The sequence below is a fragment of the Neoarius graeffei genome, chromosome 22, assembly GCF_027579695.1.
Source record: "Neoarius graeffei isolate fNeoGra1 chromosome 22, fNeoGra1.pri, whole genome shotgun sequence".
Lineage (NCBI taxonomy): Eukaryota > Metazoa > Chordata > Actinopteri > Siluriformes > Ariidae > Neoarius > Neoarius graeffei.
This window is the reverse complement of record NC_083590.1, coordinates 4,562,342-4,583,444: the sequence shown is the minus strand read 5'-3', so window position 1 is coordinate 4,583,444 and position 21,103 is coordinate 4,562,342. Positions and strand designations below refer to the sequence as shown.

Genomic DNA, 21,103 nt, shown 5'->3' with positions numbered 1-21,103 from the left:
GGGTCTCTTGAATAAACTGATGTAATTTTTTGTCTGTAGTGTTAAAAATGAGGACACTAGAGCGAGTTAAAAATGAGTGACTTTTCTGTCACGTTTATAATGGGTGTCAATGAGGCCTCTCAGCTGCCTTGTCCTCAGTTTGAGGCTTGTCATTCAAAAACTGTAAATCCTATCGTTTGGGTAGACACATTGTGTGAATCAGGACAAGTTTTACTACTACTTTTGAGAAAATCATGTCTGTAGAGTGAAATTTGTGGCTGAAAACACAGTTTAAGCGAGAAAGTTTGAGCTTTTTTTTTCAACCTCTCTCCACTCTAAGGTAACAAGCTTCACTGGTGTGTAACGCAATAGACACCCATTCAAAAGCCGGATTTTCTCCCGGAACCCACATGGCGTTTGAGCCGGGACTGATCCGAAAGTGTAGAACCTAGCAGAAAAGTTGAATGCCAGATCCACAGAGGAGAAGAAGTTTTCCTACGTTTTAGAGTTTGAATCACGTCTCTAGGCGAAAGCATGCCAGAGCAGCGGATGTTTGAAAAAGTGCTTTTTTTTTCAATTAATTCCATAGAAATGAATGGGGTTTTTTTGGGACAAGTGTGACTACTACTTTTGAGAAAATTATGTCTGTAGTGTGAAATTTATGGCTGAAAACACAGTTTAAGTTTGAAATTTTGAGCATGATTTGTGTGTGTGTGCTTGAGACAGTAGCCCCAGTCGGCATGGCGACAGGCCTGAACAGGAAAGTTAAGACACACACACAAGATTTTGTCAGGTGTCTCCGGTTTTTTGCGAAGGAGAAGGCCTCGAACAATGACAAATAACTTGACAGCGAAAGCAGCTATTCACAAAATTCTTTCACAGTGAGCGCTAGAAGGGTCTCCTGAATAAACTGATGTAATTTTTTGTCTGTAGTGTTAAAAATGAGTGACTTTTCTGTCACGTTTATAATGGGTGTCAATGAGGCCTCTCCGCTGCCCGCTTCTCAGTTTGAGGCTTGTCATTCAAAAACTGTAAATCCTATCGTTTAGGGAGACACATTGTGTAAATCAGGACAAGTTTTACTACTACTTTTGAGAAAATCATGTCTGTAGAGTGAAATTTGTGGCTGAAAACACAGTTTAAGCGAGATAGTTTGAGCTTTTTTTTTCAACCTCTCTCCACTCTGACTTAATGAGCTTCACTGGTGTGTAACGCAATAGACACCCATTCAAAAGCCGGATTTTCTCCTGGAACCCACATGGCGTTTGAGCCGGGGCTGATCCAAAAGTGTAGAACCTAGCAGAAAAGTTGAATGCCAGATCCACAGAGGAGAAGTTTTCCTACGTTTTAGAGTTTGAATCACGTCTCTAGGTGAAAGCATGCCAGAGCAGCGGATGTTTGAAAAAGTGCTTTTTTTTTCAATTAATTCCATAGAAATGAATGGGGTTTTTTTGGGCGATTTTTTCGCGACTACGTCGCGAAAAAATCGTATTCTGTAGAGAAACATAATAGCATAGCGAGTCCGATCGAGCCGCACATTTTGATATATTGTTTGTCTGTGTGCAACGTACGGTTATTGAGTTATTCGAAATCGAAATTTGCGTAGGAATAATAAGAAATATAAGAAGAAGAAGAAGAAGAAGAGGAAACACGTAGAAGAACAATAGTTGCAGTGCTTTGCACTGCAACCTATGGGCTCCCCTAGGGGAGCCCATAGGTTGCTGTGCTGCAGCACTGCATCCTAATTATTATTATTACTATATCTTGTGCGATATGAATGGACATCTGATGTGTAGATGAAGAAATTTTGGAACGTGTCAGGGAGATCTTGGTTTTTGTAAATAAACTTGTGAATGAATAAACATATTTGGTAAATATTCAGTTTTTGAATTGGCAATAAAGAATATTTTTCAAAAAGTGGTGCAGATGGAGTATATCTGTTAGAATATGAAATGAACTTTCGGAACTTCTTCTGAATAATACATAATTTGTTAAGATGAGTAGGGTAAGAGGCTGCCCAAACAATATTGCAGTAATTCATATAAGGAAACAAGAAACTGTAGTACAGAATTAGGTGGGCTGAGGGATGTATTAATGGACAGACCTTTCTTAATATGCCCAGCATCTTTGTAGACCTTTTGCAAACAAGGTCGATATGATTTGACCACTTAAGTCTTTCATCAACTATAATTCCCAGAAATTTAGTACCTTTTACTTGCAATATTTCAGAATCGTTAATATATAATTTAGCTAGCTCTTTTGGGTAAGACTTATTTGTGTTGCAAAAGATCACAAAGTTGCATTTCTTGTATTAAAGTGTTAATTTATTGAGTTGTAAGCATTTAGAAATATTAGATAATTCATCATTCACACTGGGCGGCACGGTGGCATAGTGGTTAGCACTGTCGCCTCACAGCAAGAAGGTCCGGGTTCAAGCCCCGTGGCCGGCGAGGGCCTTTCTGTGCGGAGTTTGCATCTTCTCCCCATGTGGGTTTCCTCCGGGTGCTCCGGTTTCCCCCACAGTCCAAAGACATGCAGGTTAGGTTAACTGGTGACTCTAAATTGACCGTAGGTGTGAGTGTGAATGGTTGTCTGTGTCTATGTGTCAGCCCTGTGATGACCTGGCGACTTGTCCAGGGTGTACCCCACCTTTCGCCCATAGTCAGCTGGGATAGGCTCCAGCTTGCCTGCGACCCTGTAGAACAGGATAAAGCGGCTACAGATAATGAGATGAGATCATTTACACTGTAGCCCTTTGGGATTTTTGGGATTATTAATTTCTGATTTTTATTTTATTTACTTGACCTGTGTTTAAAATGGGAATGTCAATGTGTTAAAACTGTGAAAACAATGTGTATGTGAAAAGAATTAAGTTTGTTAAAAAATTACTTACCTGGCGTATGGGCCAATCAGAGTAGGGGGTTGGAGGTTGACCGGAGGAGGAAGTGGAGAGAGGCGGGAGGAGCAGCAGGGGAGAGAAGGAGAGAGTTGGGTTGTGAGAGGAGTGGACAAAAGAGTTAGTCAAACACTAATTTCTGGAGTTACATGGGAACAGTTTAGTGACAACCGGACTGTGAGTCATAAACGTTGATTCGATGCGGACATAGTAGTGTTTGCACGCAAGTTGGCGGAACTTTGGGACAAGAGCTTCCCGCTTAGAACATTGTGAGTGTTTAATACTGAACGGAGCTCACGCGCGTTCTGGCAGACTGGAGACGTGCGGCCAGCTCGGCTCTACGGCAGCGACCAGACTGAGGATTCCGACCGGAGGCAGGTCATCGTTTTCAGGGGCAACGAGTCCGTTTACCCTCTCCAGCATTGCGAGGCTACCACAAAGCAGACGGCGGCAAAACGGCTGCATGGGTGAGCTTGTTTTTTGTTTATGCGCAACGGCGTGAAGCGGCCATTTTGGTTAAGGCCTCTCCGCCCACAAGCTACGTTACAGGCCTGCATCGTTCACTAACTGACATCTACTTTGTTTTTTTGCTGGGTACCCATTTTATTTTGTTTCATGTCATGGTTATCTTAAGGTAAACTGCCGGCAGTAATAGAAGGTTTAGTAAAGTTTTGTTTGTTTTTGGTAGTGGATACATTTGAGTTTATTTACCCTTTACAACTAACTGAACTGATTTGAAACAGAACTGAACTGAATTTAAGAGACAACAATTTCATTTGTGTTGCAGCCTATGAGCTGGATGTATATATTTTCCAACTACTTTAAGTAAATAGTTAATTTATGCTTGGTGCATAGGTGTAGTTCATTTGATCTATTCATGCATGGTACTATACTGTATACATAGTTTAAAGGGTAAATGGTACATGTCCCTTAAAGGTTTAAAACTCCTTCTAGGTGATAATAGTAAGGACCGCCATAAGGATATGAGAAGACACCTTTACCCAATAGATATAAAGAGAACATTTATTATGTTTACCTAGGAGTGCTATTTCTACAGTATTGTTTAAAGCAGCAAATTTTAAGAGTAGTCACCTTGAGTAAGTAAAGGCACATTCAACAAAATTACTTAACTAACTATTGCATTGGTTAACTAGAGAGAGAGAGAGAGATCTCTCCGCACATGGATTCGGGGAGCGCGCTCGTAAGCATAGCAGGTTAGCTAATAGGGCGCTACATAATTTGGGGGCTCGTCCGGGATGCTGTTAGTTAATTAATGCAAGTAGATGAGTAAGGAGTAATAACAAATTAATGTTTTCTTTTGTGACATATTAGCCTGTGTAGTTATTGAACACTATTCGATATTTATAAAAGCACCAGTAGACATGGATAAACCAAGTAGCTTCACAGACTTGGCTAATGAGCTCAGGGAATGGTGCCGGGGAGAAGGACTTGATGAAGCCCAGGCCCTCATTGTGCTGGTTCCGGAAGGAACTGAGATCGCCTGTATCGAAGAAACAATGGAGACGATCAAAGTTTTAGGCAGGGTTCGTGTGAGAGGACGGACATACAGTCGTAAGCATCGCTGTGTAACAGTTCTCTGTGAACACAAGGGGGAGACAGCTGCCAGGGAAATCCCCCCGGAAGTCCTTCCTCTCGGTGGAACGCAGGCCTGGACTATTGTTACAGCATCTGCCAGCCCAGTACCTGGATACAGTGAACCGAGTCTGCCTGAAAACCCACCTTCTCATAGTTCAGCTGAGTCTGTGATCCGTGTCATTGGTGATCTGTTAGCCAAGATGGAGAGACTGTCTGGAGAAAACAGCAGCTACCGACGACTGCGGGTGTTTTCAGGAACTTTGCCAACCCCTGTTGGAGAAGAAGTGTTTGAGAACTGGCTAGATCATGCCCGGCTGATGGTAGAGGAGAGTGAGTGTTCTGCTAAGGAGAAGCGACGACGTATAATGGAAAGCCTTAGAGGCCCTGCCTTAACCGTGGTGAAGGCTGTTCGGGCTGCAGATATAGGGGTTAGTCCGGCTGAGTGCCTAGAAGCCCTTGAGAGTGCTTTCGGGTCTGCAGAGACTGGTGAAGACCTATACTTTGCTTTTAGGTTACTACAGCAGCAGCCAAAGGAGAAGTTGTCTGACTTCCTTAGACGTCTGGAGTTGTCGTTGATCAAAGTAGTACATCGGGGAGGTCTGCCAGCTGGCCAGGTGAATCGCGCTCGGGTAGAACAGCTTCTTCGAGGTGCGGTCCACTCTGATATGATGATGGTTCAGCTTAAGCTCCATGAACGGAAGGACCGCCCTCCGTCTTTCTTGGAACTGTTGAGTGAGATCCGTAATGAAGAAGAATATGAATCTTCCAGACTGAAGCTGAGTGCATCTGTGCGGCAAGTTATGACAGACCCTGATTTGCCTGTAGGGCAGATGGAGATTCAGAAACTGAGATCGGAAATCAAAGAACTGAAGTCTTTGTTTGCTGCTATGAGCCCATCATTCGGCTCGGCTGTGACAAACCACAAAGAACCAATGGCATCAGTAAAGACACCTGACACAGACAAAGACACCAATGCTGAAGTAGCTGCATTAAGACAACAAGTAACGGATTTACAAAGCCAAGTGGCAGCTCAACAGTCTACAGAGATAGATTCCCCCGCTGCAGTCTGGCGGGTGGAGTCAACCAGACTGTCAAGGCGTGAAAACCGACCGTCATCATCTAGTGATTCAGATGATAATTTCTGTTATCGCTGTGGTGAAGATGGCCACTTCTCAGCTAAATGTAAGAACCCAGAGAACCAGGCAAAGGTCATTCAGAAGTTGATCCGTTCACTACACAAATCTAAACGGAGTGAGTCTGCAGCTCAACCAAGAAATAGTAACAACACAGTGTGTCAGTCCAAGAAAAGTGAAGTAGTCACATTGAGGCCAGATATTCCAAAGGGTTTGATTGGCCCCTCTTCAATTGTTCCTGTGAAGATAAATGGCCAACAGTGTAATGCACTCTTAGATAGTGGCTCACAAGTCACCATTATCTTTGACTCTTGGTATAAGCGCTACCTACCACATGTTCCTATTCAGCCAGTGTCTGCCTTGGCCATATGGGGACTGAGCGACACCAGTTACCCTTACCTAGGGTATGTGGTAGTGGATATGGAATTCCCAGAGAAAGTGACTGGCACAAAAGATACTCTATCAGTCCTAGCACTGATATGTCCTAGTCCTCACAGTCCCGAGCAGACTCCAGTTATCTTGGGCACCAATGCAAATCTGTTCCAGAGGTTGGCAACCCTGTGCAAAGAGACTGGTGGGGTGGACATTTCCCAAACCTTGGGCATAAAAGTGCGTGACTGTGATGTGAATGCAGAGCAGCCGTCCACAGAGGGAGAGGATGAGGAAGTAGGGTGTGTGAAATGGATGGGTCCAGGCTCCCTGAAGGTCCCTCCTAGTGGCGAGTGTATGGCTATCTGTAAGGTACAGTGGAAGAAACCACTCACTAGAGACATGTTGATGGTTGAACCATCCCCCTCTGTCCCGTTACCCTCTGGAGTCCTGCTGCAACCCATGGTCTTATCCAGTACAGCCGTAGATGATGACCATATGACTGTGAGGATCCAGAATGCTTCACAGAAGAATGCAGTCATTCCAGTTGGGGCTGTCGTGGGTCAGCTGTGTCATGCGGATCCAGTCATGCCATCTCCAAGGACAGATACTGTCCCTACTAGGTTAGATCCTCAGTTAATCCAGTTCGGAGATTCGCCAATTCCTCCACCATGGAAGGAGCGGCTCAAAAGAAAGTTGTGTGAAAGAGCAGGGGTATTCTCCTTACATGAGTGGGACGTCGGCCTAGCCAAAGATGTGGAGCACCATATCCGGTTGTCAGACCCAAGACCCTTCAGAGAACGCTCAAGACGCCTGGCTCCGGCTGATATCGATGATGTTCGGAAGCACTTGCAAGAGTTGCTAAAGGCTGGGATCATTAGGGAGTCACGCAGTCCATATGCATCACCAATTGTGATTGCCAGAAAGAAAAATGGGCATATTCGGATGTTCATTGACTACAGGACCCTTAACAGCCGTACGGTTCCTGATCAGTACACAACTCCCCGCATAGACGATGCCTTGGACTGTTTATCAGGCAGCAAGTGGTTCTCTGTTTTAGACTTACAGAGTGGGTATTATCAGATTGCTATGGCAGACAAAGACAAAGAAAAAACTGCCTTCATTTGTCCACTTGGATTTTTTCAATTTGAGAGAATGCCTCAAGGCATAACTGGAGCGCCAGCTACGTTCCAGAGACTAATGGAGAAAGCTGTAGGGGACATGAACCTTCTTCAGGTCTTAGTCTACTTGGATGATTTGATAGTCTTTGGGCGCTCCTTAGAAGAACATGAAGAACGTCTCATGCGAGTATTGGACAGGCTGGAAGAGGTAGGGCTGAAACTCTCCCTGGACAAATGCCAATTTTGTCAGCCAAAAGTAAAGTACGTCGGGCACATAGTGTCTGCCCATGGTGTTGCCACGGACCCTGAAAAAATTGAGGCTGTAGCCAAGTGGCCTAAACCCACCGACCTCAAGTCCTTAAGATCTTTCCTTGGGTTCTGTGGGTATTATCGACGATTCATAGCCAACTACGCCTCAATCGTCAGGCCCTTGACAGAGCTGACAAAGGGCTATCAACCTACACGGCAGGGTAAGCGACAATCCATAGATAAGGACAAGACCTACTTTAAAGAATCTGAGCCCTTCAACGAAAGATGGGACCAGCCTTGTGATCAGTCTTTCAAGCGCATCATTCAGTGTCTTATTAATGCACCTGTGTTGGCATTCGCTGATGTCACGAAGCCATACATTCTGCACACTGACGCCAGTTTTAAGGGCATTGGTGCTGTGCTCTATCAGGGATATTCTGAAGGACTAAGACCTGTGGCCTTCGCCAGTAGTAAGTTGAGCTCGTCAGAACAGCGTTATGCGGTGCATCAGCTAGAGTTCCTGGCGTTGAAATGGGCAGTAGTGGATAAGTTCCATGACTATCTGTATGGGGTTAAGTTCACAGTACGCACCGATAATAACCCATTGACCTATGTACTCACCACTGCCAAGCTCAACGCCGCCGGTCATCGGTGGCTCGCAGCCCTTGCCACCTATGATTTTGACATACATTATAGGCCTGGTAGAGCCAACATTGATGCTGACCTGCTGTCTCGCAACATAGCAGATGCAAGTGACTCTGGTGAGTGGGACAGCCTGCCTCAGAATGTGGTGAAATCAGTTTGTCAACAGGTTAGTGTCTCCCCAATGGTTGATATCAGATATGTTGACTCATTAGGGGCTTCACCAGCCTGTATTCCAGATGCATATGCCTTCCCATCCTAGTTGCAGTTGGGCCCACTGGAGAAACTGTCCAAAGCAGATTTGATAATCGCACAGAAGAGAGATGCAGTGATTGGACCAGTGGTGAAAGCATTGAAGCAGGGAGTGTGGCCTACCCATCGAGAGTTGGACCCTGATATGCGGGTGATGAAGCGGGAAGCTGGTAGACTGGTAATGCGAGGTGGGCTTCTGTTCAGAGCGTGCAAGAAAGCGGAAGAGGAGGCATTTCAGCTTGTACTGCCTGCTGAATTCAGAGAACAGGTGTTGCACTCTCTACATGATGATATAGGCCATTTGGGGGTAGAAAGAGTCACTGAGCTACTGAGAGCAAGATTCTACTGGCCTAAGATGGCTCACGATGTAGAGGAGTACATAAAGAACTGTGGATTATGTGTGACCTGTAAAACACCTTGCAAACGGGCTGCTCCCTTACATCACATTGTCAGTAGTGGCCCTATGGACTTAGTATGCATTGACTTCCTGTCAATGGAGCTGGACTCCAGAGGCATAAGCAATGTACTGATCGTAACTGATCACTTCACCAGATATGCTCAAGCTTTCCCCTCAAGGAATCAAAAAGCCTTGACAGTGGTAAAGATCCTGGTTGAAAAGTATTTTGTACACTACGGATTGCCTGCAAGAATTCATTCGGACCAGGGAAGAGACTTTGAGTCAAGACTGATAAAAGAGCTGCTTACAACCTTGGGTGTGAAGAAGTCCAGAACGACTCCATACCATCCCCAAGGGGATGCCCAGCCAGAACGTTTCAACCGTATGCTGCTCTCCATGCTGGCTACGTTAGGCCAAGAGAAGAAAAGATCCTGGAGTCAGCATGTGGCTTCATTGGTGCACGCATACAACAGTACCAAGAGTGATGCGACAGGGTTCTCTCCCTATTACTTGATGTTTGGCAGGGAAGCAAGACTGCCCATAGACCTGTGCTTCGGAGCATCCAGCGATGGGGGTGAGGAGAGAAACCACTACCAGTATGTCGGGAAATTGAAGCGTGATTTGCAAAGGGCGTACCAGCTTGCGAATCAAGCCGCAGAGAAGACTCACTTGCGCAACAAGAGAGCCTATGACCAGAGGGTTAATTTCCAGGATATCCAAGAGGGAGACCGTGTTTTATTGAGGAATTTGGGACTCAAAGGGAAACGCAAGCTTGAGAGCAAGTGGAGCTCCATATCTTATGTGGTGGTTGGAAAGCTGCCGAACTTACCTGTTTACCATGTCAGGCCTGAAGGGGGACAAGGCAACCTCAGGACCCTCCATCGTGACCACCTCTTACCAATTGGGCAGTCTGTGAGGATGCCTGAAGGGAAGGAACATGTTGAAGCTCCTGTTCGACGGAGAACCCGTTCAGCCCGAACAAGACACAGAAAACCGACAGAAAGAGAAGAGGTGTCAGACATGACTGACTCTTTGTCAGATATGGGATATGAAGTACCTCACCGACCTTACAGAGAATACTTGAAAAATCTGTTGGTAGAGAGAGAAATGTCAGACAGACAGTCTGTGCCCTCAGAGCCTGATGATGTCGGAGACCCAAGACCTGAGTCCACAGCGGCGGAGTCAGCACCTGAGCAAGCAAGCGAGGAAAGCCAGGTGGAAGCAGATACAGAACCATCAGACTCGGAGACAGATCTGAATTCTGGCAGAACTCCTGTTGGCACTCAAAATCAAAGATTGAGCTCTAAACCAGAAACCGGAAGAGTACTTAGAACAAGAGAAAAAAGACAAATAAAACCAGTACTCAGACTTACTTATGATGCGCCTGGTCAGGCTAGTGAACAACCACTTACTATAGTTCATAGAGGTATTATCATTAAACTACAGTAAAAAGTTTAGTTCACCCATAATTCATAAGGGATGACTTAAAGTTCATGTATTAAAAATGGTCAATGCTGTTTATTGTTCAGTGTCTAATGAGGACATTTAGACATTTAGAAAGGGGAGGATGTAGCCCTTTGGGATTTTTGGGATTATTAATTTCTGATTTTTATTTTATTTACTTGACCTGTGTTTAAAATGGGAATGTCAATGTGTTAAAACTGTGAAAACAATGTGTATGTGAAAAGAATTAAGTTTTTTAAAAAATTACTTACCTGGCATATGGGCCAATCAGAGTAGGGGGTTGGAGGTTGACCGGAGGAGGAAGTGGAGAGAGGCGGGAGGAGCAGCAGGGGAGAGAAGGAGAGAGTTGGGTTGTGAGAGGAGTGGACAAAAGAGTTAGTCAAACACTAATTTCTGGAGTTACATGGGAACAGTTTAGTGACAACCGGACTGTGAGTCATAAACGTTGATTCGATGCGGACATAGTAGTGTTTGCACGCAAGTTGGCGGAACTTTGGGACAAGAGCTTCCCGCTTAGAACATTGTGAGTGTTTAATACTGAACGGAGCTCGCGCGCGTTCTGGCGGACTGGAGACGTGCGGCCAGCTCGGCTCTACGGCAGCGACCAGACTGAGGATTCCGACCGGAGGCAGGTCATCGTTTTCAGGGGCAACGAGTCCATTTACCCTCTCCAGCATTGCGAGGCTACCACAAAGCAGACGGCGGCAAAACGGCTGCATGGGTGAGCTTGTTTTTTGTTTATGCGCAACGGCGTGAAGCGGCCATTTTGGTTAAGGCCTCTCCGCCCACAAGCTACGTTACAGGCCTGCATCGTTCACTAACTGACATCTACTTTGTTTTTTTGCTGGGTACCCATTTTATTTTGTTTCATGTCATGGTTATCTTAAGGTAAACTGCCGGCAGTAATAGAAGGTTTAGTAAAGTTTTGTTTGTTTTTGGTAGTGGATACATTTGAGTTTATTTACCCTTTACAACTAACTGAACTGATTTGAAACAGAACTGAACTGAATTTAAGAGACAACAATTTCATTTGTGTTGCAGCCTATGAGCTGGATGTATATATTTTCCAACTACTTTAAGTAAATAGTTAATTTATGCTTGGTGCATAGGTGTAGTTCATTTGATCTATTCATGCATGGTACTATACTGTATACATAGTTTAAAGGGTAAATGGTACATGTCCCTTAAAGGTTTAAAACTCCTTCTAGGTGATAATAGTAAGGACCGCCATAAGGATATGAGAAGACACCTTTACCCAATAGATATAAAGAGAACATTTATTATGTTTACCTAGGAGTGCTATTTCTACAGTATTGTTTAAAGCAGCAAATTTTAAGAGTAGTCACCTTGAGTAAGTAAAGGCACATTCAACAAAATTACTTAACTAACTATTGCATTGGTTAACTAGAGAGAGAGAGAGAGATCTCTCCGCACATGGATTCGGGGAGCGCACTCGTAAGCATAGCAGGTTAGCTAATAGGGCGCTACAACACTATTAATCAAATGATTGAAGTCATTATGTGTTGCAATAAGATTGTCATCAGCAAATAATATGGGAAGAAGATGTTTGCAAGATTTGGCTAAATCATTTATATAAATCAAAAATAATAAAGGGCCAAGAATTGAACCCTGAGGAACTCTGTGTATGATTCTGGATTTGGTGGAAGAGTATCCATTTAGAGATACATATTGTCCCATGTTTGTTAAGTAATTTTTAAACCACATTAGGGCAATATCCTCTACTCCATATGTATTTAATTTGGAAATCAAAATACTGTGGTTGACAGTTTCGAAAGCTTTACTTAAGTCTAAAAAGACCCCAAGGACAAACTTTCTTTCATCCATGGCGGTTGAAATAATGTTTGTTAGCTGAAGTAACGCATGCTCTGTTGAGTATTTTTTTCGAAATCCATATTGGTGTGCATATAGGATGTTATTTTCAGCTAAATGCTTAGGTATTTTTGAATAAACTAATTTCTCCAAAATTTTAGAAATGCAGGGCAGGATGGATATAGGTCAATAATTACCAAAGTCCTTGGCATCACCTGTTTTGAAAATAGGAATAACTTTTGCAATTTTGAGATCAAGGGGAACAACTCCAGATTGTAACAATTAAGGAAAGAATGTGGGTTAAAAGTTGACTGATATAACTAATAGTTTCTTTGATTAAAATGCTCTTTATGCCATCATGACCTGGTGCTGAATTTTTTAATTCCAAGTAGAGCCCTGCACTCCCGCAGGACCTGACGCAAAGCACTGCGGCGCAGGACAAATTTTGAAAGCTCATTGCGGGCGCGGGTGGGAGGGGGAGTGCACAATGCGGGAGCGGGTGGGAGAGGTGATAAGCTGCAGTCCCGCTAACTAAAAACATGTTTAAAATAAAATTTATAAATTATTAATTTATGTCTATCATATATAATTTGTGCTGGATATTTTATTCGGCATTAATAAAAACATTTTAAGATGCCTAAATTTCCGGATGTGGTCTAATCTCGCGTACATTTCCGATTCCTTTCCGCTCTTCTGTGTTTGAGATCTCCGATCATGGCAGAAGAGCAGAACTCCTCTAGTGAAGCTCACAGTGCTTCAGAAGCAAGTGCTGCTTTAAAAAGAGGTACATTTACCGTTAAAAAGTCAAGAGTCCTGAAATCAGACATTTGGAAGTCGTTCTCACTCGTGGAAGTCATTCTCACTCGTGGTTGGTTGTTTGGGAAACGCACCCCTGAACATGAGCTGTAGATATTTATGCTCAAATCCACTCAAAGTAGGGGGCAGGGCACCATCACGCTGTGTCTTTAAATTATATTAATTTCTTATAGGCCTACTTGTATTTCCTAGAATGTAAATGTGAGGAGTGACATATAATCTATGTGCAATGTACAATATTGTTAATATCCACTGTAGATTTTGGTAGGTGTGTTGGGTATCTCTGTAAAGCCTCAGCTGCGCATGCCGCCTGGCAACGCGCACCCTCGCTACGTGCGCTAGGTGAAGGATCGGTCAGTGGAGAGCTCAGCTAAGCTCAGCATGTTTAATTCCCCAAGCCAATGACAAGAACTTTCATGAGAAATAACGTGAACGTCTGCATCATGCGGGATTTGCGGGCGGGAGTGGGACAAAATATGGCAGGTGCGGGCGGGAGCGGGACTGCACAATGCAGGAGCAGGTGGGAGCGGGACTGAAAATTCTGTCCCGTGCAGACCTCTAATTCCAAGATGATATCATGGAATAAATGACCAAGTATAATATTTTTGTCTCATTGGTCACTGGCGTAACGCAATTACTTTGGGCCCCCCTGCAGCTACTAAAAGTGTTTTATATATATATATATATATATATATATATACTCTCTGTATATCTCTCTTTTGATTGCTGAAAAGTGTGAATTACATAACCAACCTATCTTGGATCAATGTGTTGGATGATGGCTGGTGGTCATGGAGAACAATATTCAAGAAAAAGAAACATTGAATTATTGAGAAGAAAGATAATAAAAATTAACTTTTATTCAAATCCCATTTTAAATCAGGTACTTTTTCACTCATTAGCCTCATTTTAACTGCACTAGTCCCCCCCATGGCCCTACCTGTTAGCGCATCATGAACTGGAGGATAAGGCCTAACTCTCCCAAAAACGGATGAAATTTTGGGCAGTGTGGATGTAAATTCTTCTTTTTTCTTTTTGATTTGCCACTTTTGAGCACCACTTTTTTCTCTGGTACGCTTCATTGTTGTGTTTATTATTTTCATGTTTCATCGGACTTTTTCGTGCATTGAATCACATCGGGCGACGGGCCCCCCCAGCGGTCGGCCCCCCCGCCTGGCGGGGGCTGCGGGGGTATACTTTACGCCAGTGTCATTGGTTCTCTTTATCTACTTTTAGGACTTGTGTGAAAATCTGATGATGTTTTAGGTCATATTTATGCAGAAATATAGAAAATTCTAAAGGGTTCAAAAACTTTCAAGCACCACTGTATACATTAATTTTTATACTAACTTCATGCAAGAGTGTCACACCTGCGTGCCTTGGCGCATGCATTAGATAGACTCTCGGGTGCGCGCCGGACAGCGTGCGCGCCAAGCGGACTCTCATGCGCACCATAAACGACTCACACCTGCACAGGATTAAGGCACAATCACCATGCCTATATAAAAACGGTGAAAACACGGTTACTTTATGAAGTATTGAGTTGCATTGCTGACACATTCCCAAGCCTTATTTCCTTGTTTAGTTTCCTGATCCCTGATTTCCTGTTTCTTGTCTTTGATTCTGCCAACTCTATGATAGCCTGTTTGTGCCTCACTCGACCTTTTGCCTGTTTCACTGTTTTATGATTTTGCCTGCCGTTCTGGATTGTTCACCTGTCTTCACTTGTATTAATAAACACACCTTCTGCAATTACATCCATTTCCCAACTATCACATGTTCATACATCATGTTCAGGAACAAACTAATGTTAATGGCACTAAAACAGCCACCGTCAAATAGTGCGGTTGGAGTCTTGTTCTCGGACTCGATTCAGACTCAACTCAGATCAATAGTGGACTTGACTTGGACTCGACATGAAATTTTTTTAATGACTTGGACTTGACTCAGACTTGAACAGTGGGTAGTCGAGACTGGACTCGGACTCGAAGTTTAGTGACTCGAATACAACACTGGCCCATATGTGCTTTTTGAACATCCCATTCCACATTTAGTCCCCTGTTACTATTATAATAATCTCCACTCTTCTGGGGAGGCTTTCCACAGGATTTTGCGGCATAGCTGTGGGGATTTTCCCATTCAGCCACAAGAGCATTAGTGAGGTCAGACGCTGATGTTCGGTGAGGAGACCTGGGATGTAGTCAGTGTTAAAGTTCATACCAAAGATGTTCAGTGGGGTTGAGGTCAGGGCTCACTGCAGGATACTCAAGTTCTTCCACTCCAACCTTGGCAAGCCATGTCTTCATGGGGCTCACTTTGTGCACAGGAGCATTGTCATACTAAAATATGTTTGGGCCTCTTAGTTCCAGTGAAGTCTAATGCTACAACATACAAAGATATTTAAATTAATTGTGTGCTTCTACCTTTGTGCCAACAGTTTGGGGAAGAAGGTTAAGTATCCACAAATTTTGGCCATACAGTCGATATATTTTTCAGATTTTTAAAAAATATATCGTCTGCTGCCAATATGCGTTTCATGCTCCAATACACTATGCATTTGTGAAACACTGAAATCTTTCCCTGTAATGTGATCAGTTTTTATGCAAAGTTTGAGGTTAAACATAAGAAAGTCTGAATCGAAAAATATCAGACTTTCCAAAACATCACAAACAAAGTACTATCTGAGGTGAACAACCTGACTTACTGCTGAGAATAAATTAAGTGAAATAGAAATGTAATTTCTATTTATTTAATAACCCACCCTGGGACTCATTATTATGTAAACCTGTTGTTCTCAGGGTGGCACGGTCGCCTCACAGCAAGAAGGTTCTGGGTTCAAACCCAGCGGCCGGCGAGGGCCTTTCTGTGTGGAGTTTGCATGTTCTCCCTGTGTCTGTGTGGGTTTCCTCTGGGTGCTCCAGTTTCCCCCACAGTCCAAAGACATGCGGTTAGGTTAACGTGGGCTAAGGTGCCCTTGAGCAAGGTACTTAACCCCTGACTGCTCCCTGGGCACTCTAGTGTGGCTGCCCGGTGCTCTGGGTGTGTGTGTGCTCACTGCTTCAGATGGGTTAAATGCAGAGGATGAATTTCACTGTGCTTGAAGTGTGCATGTGACAAATAAAGGTTTCTTCTTCTTCTCATGTCATTTCCTCCTTCTGTACTAGGTCGCAAGAATTGAACAATTTTAATATTTCTGGATTGGTTCTTCACTTCGTTTTACGAATTGGAACTCAGTGCAAAACACTCAAAATTAGGTTGTGGGGTGTTTCCTGTATTTCAGTGTGACTTGCTGCATGTGAGGCAACAAAACACGGAAACGGTGAAATTGTTTATTTCTTTCTAGCCGTGTTATAAGTTGGAATAATGTACAGCGAGCTGGTCATTATTAACTACTTATTAACTGAGCATGAGGTCTTTGTACGGGCTCGGTCCGTACTGTCAAGACCACAGTCTGATAGTTCCCTGTAAAGACCAAGTAAGCTAGGTTAATAAGGAGTTTATTATCAGGCATTTTTATTTCTAAGATTAAAATAGACAGTCATTGTAATGAGGCATGACGCTGCTTTTAGTCACGTCATATTTGTTGTTGACTCACGCACAGGGCTTGAAGTGGGCCGGAACGCACCGGAACTGCGTTCCTGCACTTCTTTATTTTCACCATGCACCATGAACAACTTTAAGATCTTCTTCGACAAGCTGTACAGCCTTTATCACGCTTCGCTAAAACATCAGCGCGAGCTGAGCAGCTGTGCGCAGCGCATTGAGCAGTGCCTTCTTGTTATTGGCCGCGTCCTTTCCGTGCGCTGGGTCGCATCCAGTGAGCGCACCGTGAGAGCGGTTTGGGAAAACTACAGGGCTCTCAGGGAACACTTCCACGAGGCTGCTCAAGATTCTTCGAGGAATTCCAAGGAGAGGGCAAAGTACAGTGGCCTGGAAAACGTTCTCACGTCTGATTCTTTTGTGACAAACCTGGGAATTATGTATGATGCGCTAACAGAATTGAGTGATCTCTCGAGGATGTTGCAAAAACGCGAAACCACCTTGCCTGATGCTGAGAGGCTTCTTTCTCGCCAGATTCGAGTTTTTGAATCAATGATGACAACCCCTGGTCCCTACACACAAGCAGTGCTGCAGGCAGAGAGAGAGAAGTCATTTCAGAGCGTCCCTCTACATGCAAATGGAAAAATTGTGAAGATAAATCCTGCCCAGTTCTTCCGCAGCATGGCAGACAATTTATCTTCTAGGATGGCTGCTCCTACCTCTTCTCATGTCAGTCAACGTGGCACTCAGGAGGAATGCAGAATCATGACTGACATGAGGGTTCTTCAACCAGATACCTGGCCAGTGGAAATGAACATTCAGCATGGTGATGCAGAAATTGGGCGATTATGTGAGATGTTCAGAGTCAACAAGAGGGAGAGCATCCAGGGATTCAGAGAGTACAAGGAAACCAGAGCCTCAAGGACCCCAAAATCCCTCATGCCTCTTCTGAAAGCTACGCACACAATTGCCATTTCCACCAGTGAATGCGAAAGAGCTTTCAGCTCCATGAATGACATTCTCACTGCAAAAAGGAATGCCCTTGCTATCGATCGAGTGTCCAACCTCGTCTTTCTCAAAACAAATGGGCCACCATTGGAGCTGTTCCACCCTGAGAAGTATGTCCAGTCATGGCTAGTGCATGGGCGGAGGTCTGCAGATGACACAGCTTGTGAAGCTCCTCATCCTCCCAAAGATGATGACCCCAAGCAATTTTGGAGCCTTTTTTAAGAACTTGATTTGAACTTATTTGAATGACCGGGATGGCATTGTCAGAAAATCAGGGTTCCTGCACTTCTTTTTTTCCACTTCAAGCACTGCTCACACATGCAGAATAAACGGCGTCCTCGTTGTCGAAAGGAACAAATATCAGCACCTGGAAGTTAATCTTGTGATAAATGTCCACCAGTCTGTGGATCGGCAATCGGACTTGTGAGCTATCGCCGGACTCACGACCGCAAAGGAGACCGATGAGACACTGCTGCTGAACATGGATCTGTCGCTGCGACAGCCAAACCAAACCAATTATTAATGACAGCACTTTTATTCTGTTTCTTGGTAATTAAAGTGGACTGGACTTGTAGTGTCACTTCAGAACAGCAAAACGTCTAGAGTCTCCCTGAATGAGGAAACATTTCAACTTCACTGATTGCTTTTTCACTTTTACATTCATCTCAAAGAGCCGAATCAAAGAGTCGATTCTTTCCCTGAGCGACACTTCACTCGGAGTGAATCAGTTTTCCAGAAGTGAAAGTGTTTCTCCTTCAGCCTCGGGACCGTTTTGTTGCTGTTCGGAGAAAATAATAAAACTAAAGAAAAACTGCAACTCCAGGCAGAAGCGGTGAGATGAATGAAGCCCAGCATGGAGTGCTGAGTAAAAGTGAGTGATGTGTTGGAGAGAAATGTGGTTGTATTTGACTGAGCTCGTGTAAAAACAGCAGTAAAACTGCGGAACTGAAATCATCTTCCCTGTAAAGCTGCTGTTTATCGGCTGTGTGTTCTATATTCGAGTTTCTCTCTTCAGTTTCTCATCTATTAAACACTCAGAGAGTTTGGGGGAGTTTAACTGGAACGCATTTTTGTTTCCCTTCATCCCATAATGTGGTGATGTAAAGTTTACTGGGACTTTAATGGAGTGTGTGTGAAAAGCTCCTGAAGTGGAGGAGTTTCAGTCAGTGAGGGAATCTAATAAGAGGAGGACATCTTACAGCACTTTTAATGACCTGCACACAGATTAGTCATTTACACTGCTATAAATGTGGGGAAGGGAAGTTCCAGTCATCATCAAACCATTAAAACTAAATAAAGTGCCATTTAATGTGGTTAATTTTGGGCTGGGAGATCTGGCAAAAATATATCAAGATTTTCCAGCCTGGATCATCAACAATATTATCCTGGGGTGGTTTTGTGTTTTAATGTTGGTTTTTAAGACTATTTTCCAGAGCAAACAAACTAATTTCCTCATTGATGTAAATATGCGGCATTTTTTCACTCAGGGTCACATTTGGAGAAATAAGATGTTGTGCAGGTGGATTTAAAAAAAATATGTCAAGTTTCTTGTATTAAACTTATATGTTTATATTCGTGTCATTGGCTCACCACAGAGAACACTTTTTACATTTTGTTTCCATGTTGATTCGTTCATTTTTTATGCCTTTTTGGTCCATTTTAGGGCTGTTTTGGCATGTTATACTGTTCCACTGTACACTGATCTATATAACATCATACAGAATCCCACGTTTCTAGTGCATTTTTTGCTATAAGATTAATATGAAATGATAATGTTGTATCTCTGCTTAATTTAATATATGCATAGAAAGGAGTCATTTATCACCTGGCAAAGATTTTGCAGTTCTTTAATAATGTGTCCGTCGTTATGCCAAATGACGTTTTTGGTCGGTGTTCTCAAAAAGGAACCTAAAAATTCAATCACTGATTCTTTTAATGGTATCCATTTTGGTAGTTTCAATCGCTATATATGTCGGAATAATGCACAGAAAAAATGTGTTGACTGTAAGACACCGACACCTTTCAGCGTTCATTGAAAGTGTTCACTGGGATAATGGAAAAAGCGCTGTAGTTTCCGTCGCCCTCTCTAAACTCGGGGTTTAATCAGGGTTAAAGAATTTCCCATAATGTTTTTATAATTACCATGAGAAGTAAAGGTATAAAAATGCCTTTAGTCATTACAGACTTGAAGTAATTGCACTGAGTGGTTTAATTGAGAAATGTAGTCTCTGTAGCCTCCAATTCTTCGTTAGGCGTTTCTTCATTGGAAAAGATATTTGATTCTGTGCTCATTGCCATACACATTGTATTTCATAATATTTCCAACAAAATATATCTAGTTATAACTTTTAAATCTTTCTTTTTTTATTCTGTGGAAAAAAATATACCCTGGTGTAGTCTCTGTCGCCCCCACCAATTCACCGAAACGGTGGTCTTGATCAGCAGGCCATATCTTCTGAATCAGATGAGGATACCTCATGAAATTTTCACACTGTAATATTAAGATATGTGGAAACAACATGCACTGACTACAAATCTGAAAACTAAACTTTCAAAAAATGACCATTTTGGAACAGAAATGTGGACCCTGAGTGAAAAAATGCCAATATCTTTAAAAGGAAACATAACTTCATTGGAAAAGAATAAGACACCTGAGGCCAAAGCACATTTTCAGACACATTTTAATAAAGTGCAAATTCACTGCAAAATGTAAACCATTATTCCTAAAAGGAAAATAAAGATAACAAATAAAAAAATGCAATATAAATCTACATCAACTCTTGTATTATCTGTTAAATATGTGTCAGATTAAAAATAAACTGTTTCCCAGAACACACCACAAACACACGGACTGCGTCACGCTGACTTCTGATCTCTAACACACACACACACACCCCGGCTCACAATCAAATCAACACGTACCAACAGAATTATAAACAGTTTCCTTCCAACTGCAATAAACTTGGTGAACTCTGATCTCTCCACAGTCTGAGATATGACGTGCAGTACATTGTTTTTCTCTTCAACCCACAACCTGTACATATTGCTTGATTTCCATATCGTTTCTGTTAAGTATATTTATGCTCATTTTGTATATATTATATTTATTTATCCCCTTTCTTAGCTCTCAGGTACTTGCTCGGTCAGGTCTGTGTGGGTTTTTTTTTGTCTTTTGCACCTTAACTTTTTGCACCTTTGGGACCAGCAGAAAAGAAATTTCGTTGTACCTTAACAATGACAATAAAGAACTTGAACTTGATTTAAGGACTCCATTCCCACATCCACTCGTGCGTCTCCCAGAACTTACCAAGCCTTTATTTCTGTGTTCTGGTTCTGCTGCTTGAGTTTGGATTCTGCCTCGGTGTTGATGTTTGATGACCATCTGACCTTTGCCTGTTTTTGAACAGTTTTTATCTGGGTGCCAGTCTCTTCATTACAGCTTCAAACTGCATTTGCATCTGTTTCAGCCTCCCCTTTATGATAAATATGTAAATCCAAAACACTTCACCTGAGTTTGTTTACATTTATATTAATTTATTTTTAAACAGGATATTTGTTTTATTGTGTGTTTTTATGGTACTTTTCTTGCCATTCTGTGTTCAGCTGAGGAATGGAGATGTTAGAAAAATATTTGAGACTCAGTCAGTCGTAATGAGGATCAGCGATATTTAGAAGTTGCTGAATGGGTCGGTGCAGGTGCAGTGTCCAATGTCATGGCATCAGTGATCAGTGTTTTCTCATAAGGAGTGTCTTTACGCTGCTTTCTTGCTTTTGCATATTTTTCAAACACCTGTTGTTTTCACCGTGTCTG

The 21,103-nt window shown here is 42.9% G+C and overlaps 1 protein-coding gene across 1 annotated transcript in view; it reads left to right on the top strand.

Moving 5' to 3' along the window:
* Nucleotides 1-18,075: 18,075 nt before the first annotated feature.
* LOC132870543 (NACHT, LRR and PYD domains-containing protein 12-like) overlaps nt 18,076-21,103 on the top strand; it is an 80,826-nt gene continuing 77,798 nt past the window's right edge. The window contains exon 1 of the mRNA XM_060904220.1: nt 18,076-18,163. The gene's annotated coding sequence lies outside the window, so the exon portion shown is untranslated. The remainder of the gene's footprint in view (nt 18,164-21,103) is intronic.